We start from the raw sequence: 7,463 nt of genomic DNA, 5'->3' as shown, positions 1-7,463 counted from the left end.
GAAAAGTGGCCTGATCAAGCTTCTTTCTAGCCATAAGCGGGAAGCAACCCTTATTATGAAAATAAAAACCCAATTTCAATTTAAGCTTCCTCACAAGACTATCCATATGAACTTTAAAGGACAACTTGTCATCCAACCATGTACCTAGGTATTTGTAGGATAACACTTTTTCAATGGATAAGCCACCAGATGTGACAATGCTAACCTTCTCTGGCTGAGTGTGAGCTCTGGTAAAGATCATGAATTTTGTTTTTTGTACATTCAAGACCAGTTTGAGACCGTGAAGGGAGGCCTGCAGTGACTGAAAAGCAGTCTGGAACTTTTCAACAGCCTGAACCACAGAAGGAGCACATGAATATATGACTGTATCATCTGCATATAGATGCAACTTTGCTGGTTGCATCCCATTTCCCAAATCATTAATAAAAATTGCGAAAACACAGTAGCTAAAATGGAACCCTGGCGCACACCTCTATTAATCTCAAGAAAGCTAGACTTGTGATTGTCAGCATATACACATTGTGTTCTGTCAGAAAGATAGTTCCTAAACCAATTTACTGCCCCTTCACTGAGACCAATGTTACTGAGTCTAGCTAGCAACAATTCATGGTCAACTGAATCAAAAGCCTTTGATAAATCAACAAACAGAGCAGCAGAAGTTTTATTTTATTTTATTTTTTTGCCGTATCTTTCTAACTGTGCTCTTTCACAAAAGCTCTCAACCTATAACCTACAGTTGAAGTCGGAAGTTTAAATACACCTTAGCCAAACACATTTAAACTCAGTTTTTCACAATTCCTGACATTTAATCAGAGTACAAATTCCCTGTCTTAGGTCAGTTAGGATCACCACTTTATTTTAAGAATGTGATATGTCAGAATAATAGTAGAGAGAATGATTTATTTCAGCTTTTATTTCTTTCATCACATTCCCAGTGGGTCAGAAGTTTACATACACTCAATTAGTATTTGGTAGCATTGTCTTTCAATTGTTTAACCTGGGTCAAACGTTTCGGGTAGCCTTCCACAATCTTCCCACAATAAGTTTGGGGAATTTTGGCCCATTCCTCCTGACAGAGCTGGTCAGGTTTGTAGGCCTCCTTGCTCGCACACGCTTTTTCAGTTCTGCCCACATATGTTCTATAGGATTGAGGTCAGGGCTTTATGATGGCCACTCCAATACCTTGACTTTGTTGTCCTTAAGCCATTTTGCCACAACTTTGGAAGTATGCTTGGGGTCATTATCCATTTGGAAGACCCATTTGCAACCAAGCTTTAACTTCCTGACTGATGTCTTGAGATGTTCCTTCAATATATCCACATAATTTTCCTTCCTCATGATGCCATCTATTTTGTGAACTGCACCAGTCCCTCCTGCAGCAAAGCACCCCCACAGCATGATGCTACCACCCCTGTGCTTCACGGTTGGGATGGTGTTCTTCGGCTTGCAAGTTCCCCCTTTTTCCTCCAAACATAACGATGGTCATTATGGCCAAACAGTTATATTTTTGTTTCATCAGACCAGAGGACATTTCTCCAAAAAGTACGATCTTTCTCCCCATGTGCAGTTGCAAACCGTAGTCTGGATTTTTTATGGCGGTTTTGGAGCAGTGGCGTCTACCTTGCTGAGCGGCCTTTTAGGTTATGTCGATATAGGACTCGTTTTACTGTGGATATAGATACTTTTGTACCTGTTTCCTCCAGCATCTTCACAAGGTCCTTTGCTGTTGTTCTTGGATTGATTTGCACTTTTTGCACCAAAGTACGTTCATCTCTAGGAGACAGAACGTGTCTCCTTCCTGAGCGGTATGACTGCTGCGTGGTACCATGGTGTATATACTTGCGTACTATTGTTTGTACAGATGAAAGTGGTACCTTCAGGCGTTTGGAAATTGCTCCCAAGGATGAACCAGATTTGTGGAGGTCTGCAATTATTTTTCTGAGGTCTTGGCTGATTTCTTTTGATTTTCCCATGATGTCAAGCAAGGAGGCCCTGAGTTAGAAGGTAGGCCTTGAAATACATCCACAGGTACACCTCCAATTGACTCAAATGATATCAATTAGCCTATCAGAAGCTTCTAAAGCCATGACATCATTTTCTGGAATTTTCCAAGCTGTGTAAAGGGACAGTCAATTTAGCATATGTAAACTTCTGACCCACTGGAATTGTGATACAGTGAATTATAAGTGAAATAATCTGTCTGTAAACAATTGTTGGAAAAATTACTTGTGCCATGCACAAAGTATATGTCCTAACCGACTTGCCAAAACTATAGTTTGTTAACAAGAAATGTATGGAGTGGTTGAAAAACTATTTTTAATGAATCCAACCTAAGTGTATGTAAAATTCCGACTTCAACTGTATATACTTATTATGGACACAGTATGCTTTACATTAGTTATCTTGTTGTTATTAGTTGTTGTTAGTTGTTATTAGTCCCATCCTTCAGCTCCATTCAACACCTCCCATCTATCTCTTAACACCATCCATGTTGGATTTCTATTTGCCATATACTTTTCAACTGTACTGTGATGTTTCACAAAAGTTCTGAACCCTTCTATTCTCATTGTTTCTACAGATTGTAAATTGAAAATAAACATTTTTGCTAAAAGTATTATTATATTATTGATCGATTGACTATGACTTTTCAGATCACCCAATAGTGCTACAGTGGGGGAAAAAAGTATTTAGTCAGCCACCAATTGTGCAAGTTCTCCCACTTAAAAAGATGAGAGAGGCCTGTAATTTTCATCATAGGTACACGTCAACTATGACAGACAAATTGAGAATGTTTTTCCCAGAAAATCACATTGTAGGATTTTTTATGAATTTATTTGCAAATTATGGTGGAAAATAAGTATTTGGTCACCTACAAACAAGCAAGATTTCTGGCTCTCACAGACCTGTAACTTCTTCTTTAAGAGGCTCCTCTGTCCTCCACTCATTACCTGTATTAATGGCACCTGTTTGAACTTGTTATCAGTATAAAAGACACCTGTCCACAACCTCAAACAGTCACACTCCAAACTCCACTATGGCCAAGACCAAAGAGCTGTCAAAGGACACCAGAAACAAAATTGTAGACCTGCACCAGGCTGGGAAGACTGAATCTGCAATAGGTAAGCAGCTTGGTTTTAAGAAATCAACTGTGGGAGCAATTATTAGGAAATGGAAGACATACAAGACCACTGATAATCTCCCTCGATCTGGGGCTCCACGCAAGATCTCACCCCGTGGGGGTCAAAATGATCACAAGAATGGTGAGCAAAAATCAAAGAACCACACGGGGGACCTAGTGAATGACCTGCAGAGAGCTGGGACCAAAGTAACAAAGCCTACCATCAGTAACACACTACGCCGCCAGGGACTCAAATCCTGCAGTGCCAGACGTGTCCCCCTGCTTAAGCCAGTACATGTCCAGGCCCGTCTGAAGTTTGCTAGAGTGCATTTGGATGATCCAGAAGAGGATTGGGAGAATGTCATATGGTCAGATGAAACCAAAATATAACTTTTTGGTAAAAACTCAACTTGTCGTGTTTGGAGGACAAAGAATGCTGAGTTGCATCCAAAGAACACCATACCTACTGTGAAGCATGGGGGGTGGAAACATCATGCTTTGGGGCTGTTTTTCTGCAAAGGGACCAGGACGACTGATCCGTGTAAAGGAAAGAATGAATGGGGCCATGTATCGTGAGATTTTGAGTGAAAACCTCCTTCCATCAGCAAGGGCATTGAAGATGAAACGTGGCTGGGTCTTTCAGCATGACAATGATCCCAAACACACCGCCCGGGCAACGAAGGAGTGGCTTCGTAAGAAGCATTTCAAGGTCCTGGAGTGGCCTAGCCAGTCTCCAGATCTCAACCCCATAGAAAATCTTTGGAGGGGAGTTGAAAGTCCGTGTTGCCCAGCGACAGCCCCAAAACATCACTGCTCTAGAGGAGATCTGCATGGAGGAATGGGCCAAAATACCAGCAACAGTGTGTGAAAACCTTGTGAAGACTTACAGAAAACGTTTGACCTGTGTCATTGCCAACAAAGGGTATATAACAAAGTATTGAGAAACTTTTGTTATTGACCAAATACTTATTTTCCACCATAATTTGCAAATAAATTCATTAAAAATCCTACAATGTGATTTTCTGAAAAAAAAATTCTCATTTTGTCTGTCATAGTTGACATGTACCTATGATGAAAATTACAGGCCTCTCTCATCTTTTTAAGTGGGAGAACTTGCACAATTGGTGGCTGACTAAATACTTTTTTCCCCCACTGTATCTGCAGCGTTAGCTCCAGGTAAATATTGCAATCCTTCAGCCATTCCTGGACCTGTGACCAAAAACAAGCTACAAATGGACAGTACCAAAACAAATGATCGAGTGATTCTGTCTCTTTGCAGAAACATCTGCAGAGCTGGGAAGATTGTATCCCCCATATAAATAACATTCTATTGGTAGCAAGAATTTTGTATAATCATTTAAATTGAAAGATTCTAAGTTTTGAATCCGCCGTCGTTTTGCGTACCAGTTCATAAACACTATGCCATGGAATCGGTACGTCAAAAATCTCTTCCCAACTATTTTGCAATCTAAATGGGACGGCTGTCAATCCTTTGGTCCTTAAATGAAACTGGTATACATTTTTATTTATGACAATTATCTTTAACCAATTATGTTCTTTAATGCAGTGCCGACATACAAGTTCCTTACTTTTTCCCCCTTCCACTTTCCTCTTCCATTTTTGCGGTAATGCTGCAATTATTTGGTTGTAATTTTGGGTAGATCAGACATTTCCATATGTTTTTGTTAGCTGCATGTGCGACATAACTCCACCAGTCCTACCTATGATATCATTTACGAAGATTATACCTTTTTTAAACAACAGTTTTTTATCAATTAGTATATTTGAGTTTAACCACAATATTTGTTGCATTATTTATTCTGTCGTTTCTGGAGGATTAAATTGAAATTGCAGCAAACTTTCTATGGCTTGTTTTACAAATAGTGATATTTGGGAGAAGATTTCCTTTTCAAATAACTGAAAGTGAGAGGTTGTAATCTGAATAAAGGGAAAAAGGCCATTCTTGAACATGGTGTGAGACAATCTTACTAATTTTCTAGAGAACCAGTTTGGATTTAAGTATAACTTTTGCATGACTGAAGCTTTTAGTGATAGGTCTAAAGCTTTAATATTTAATAATTTCTGTCCTCCGAATTCATATTCATTATATAAATAGGCCCATTTAATTTTGTCTGGCTTTCTGTTCCAAATAAAATTGAATATTCTTTTCTCATTTAATTAAAAAAACTGTTCACTAGGCGTAGGCAAGACCATAAGCAAATAGGTAAACTAGGATAATACTAAAGAGTTAATCAGGGTGATATTTCCACAAATTGACAGGTATTTACCTTTCCATGGTAGCAAGATCTTATCTGTTTTTGTTAACTTTTTATTAACATTTGTTGGAGTGAGATCATTTATTTCATTTGGGATATGTATTCCGAGTATATCCACATCACCATCAGACCATTATATTGGTAAACTACGTGGTAATGTAAAAATTGTATTTTTTAGTGATCCAATACGTAATATAGTACATTTATCATAATTTGGTTGTAATCCAGAGCGGCTAGAAAATGTATCTAGATCTTCTATGAGGCTGTGGAGGGATTCAAATTGTGGATTTAAAAGAAAACATGAATCATCAGAGTACAATGACACCTTTGTTTTTAAGCCCTGGATTTCTAATCTCTTGATATTATTGTTGGATCTGATTTTAATAGCTAACATTTTGATGGCCATAATAAATAGATATGCCGATAGTGGACAACCTTGTTTCACTCCTCTTGACAGTTTAAACATTTCGGAGAAATAGCCATTATTTACTATTTTACACCTAGGGTTACTATACATGATTTTAACCCATTTTATACAGTGGGGAAAAAAGTATTTAGTCAGCCACCAATTGTGCAAGTTCTCCCACTTAAAAAGATGAGAGAGGCCTGTAATTTTCATCATAGGTACACGTCAACTATGACAGACAAAATGAGGAAAAAAAATCCAGAAAATCACATTGTAGGATTTTTAATAAATTTATTTGCAAATTATGGTGGAAAATAAGTATTTGGTCAATAACAAAAGTTTCTCAATACTTTGTTATATACCCTTTGTTGGCAATGACACAGGTCAAACGTTTTCTGTAAGTCTTCACAAGGTTTTCACACACTTTTGCTGGTATTTTGGCCCATTCCTCCATGCAGATCTCCTCTAGAGCAGTGATGTTTTGGGGCTGTCGCTGGGCAACACGGACTTTCAACTCCCTCCAAAGATTTTCTATGGGGTTGAGATCTGGAAACTGGCTAGGCCACTCCAGGACCTTGAAATGCTTCTTATGAAGCCACTCCTTCGTTGCCCGGGCGGTGTGTTTGGGATCATTGTCATGCTGAAAGACCCAGCCACGTTTCATCTTCAATGCCCTTGCTGATGGAAGGAGGTTTTCACTCAAAATCTCACGATACATGGCCTCATACATTCTTTTCTTTACACGGATCAGTCGTCCTGGTCCCTTTGCAGAAAAACAGCCCCAAAGCATGATGTTTACACCCCCATGCTTCACAGTAGGTATGGTGTTCTTTGGATGCAACTCAGCATTCTTTGTCCTCCAAACACAACGAGTTGAGTTTTTACCAAAAAGTTCTATTTTGGTTTCATCTGACCATATGACATTCTCCCAATCCTCTTCTGGATCATCCAAATGCACTCTAGCAAACTTCAGATGGGCCTGGACATGTACTGGCTTAAGCAGGGGAACACGTCTGGCACTGCAGGATTTGAGTCCCTGGCGGCGTAGTGTGTTACTGATGGTAGGCTTTGTTACTTTGGTCCCAGCTCTCTGCAGGTCATTCACTAGGTCCCCCGTGTGGTTCTGGGATTTTTGCTCACCGTTCTTGTGATCATTTTGACAAATGATCTTGCGGGTGAGATCTTGCGTGGAGCCCCAGATCGAGGGAGAATATCAGTGGTCTTGTATGTCTTCCATTTCCTAATAATTGCTCCCACAGTTGATTTCTTCAAACCAAGCTGCTTACCTATTGCAGATTCAGTCTTCCCAGCCTGGTCTACAATTTTGTTTCTGGTGTCCTTTGACAGCTCTTTGGTCTTGGCCATAGTGGAGTTTGGAGTGTGACTGTTTGAGGTTGTGGACAGGTGTCTTTTATACTGATAACAAGTTCAAACAGGTGCCATTAATACAGGTAACGAGTGGAGGACAGAGGAGCCTCTTAAAGAAGAAGTTACAGGTCTGTGAGTACCAGAAATCTTGCTTGTTTGTAGGTGACCAAAAACTTATTTTCCACCATAATTTGCAAATAAATTCATAAAAAATCCTACAATGTGGTTTTCTGGATTTTTTTTCCTCAATTTGTCTGTCATAGTTGACGTGTACCTATGATGAAAATTACAGGCC

This window comes from Coregonus clupeaformis, chromosome 31, assembly GCF_020615455.1.
Source record: "Coregonus clupeaformis isolate EN_2021a chromosome 31, ASM2061545v1, whole genome shotgun sequence".
Taxonomy (NCBI): domain Eukaryota; kingdom Metazoa; phylum Chordata; class Actinopteri; order Salmoniformes; family Salmonidae; genus Coregonus; species Coregonus clupeaformis.
This window is presented reverse-complemented; position numbering follows the sequence as displayed.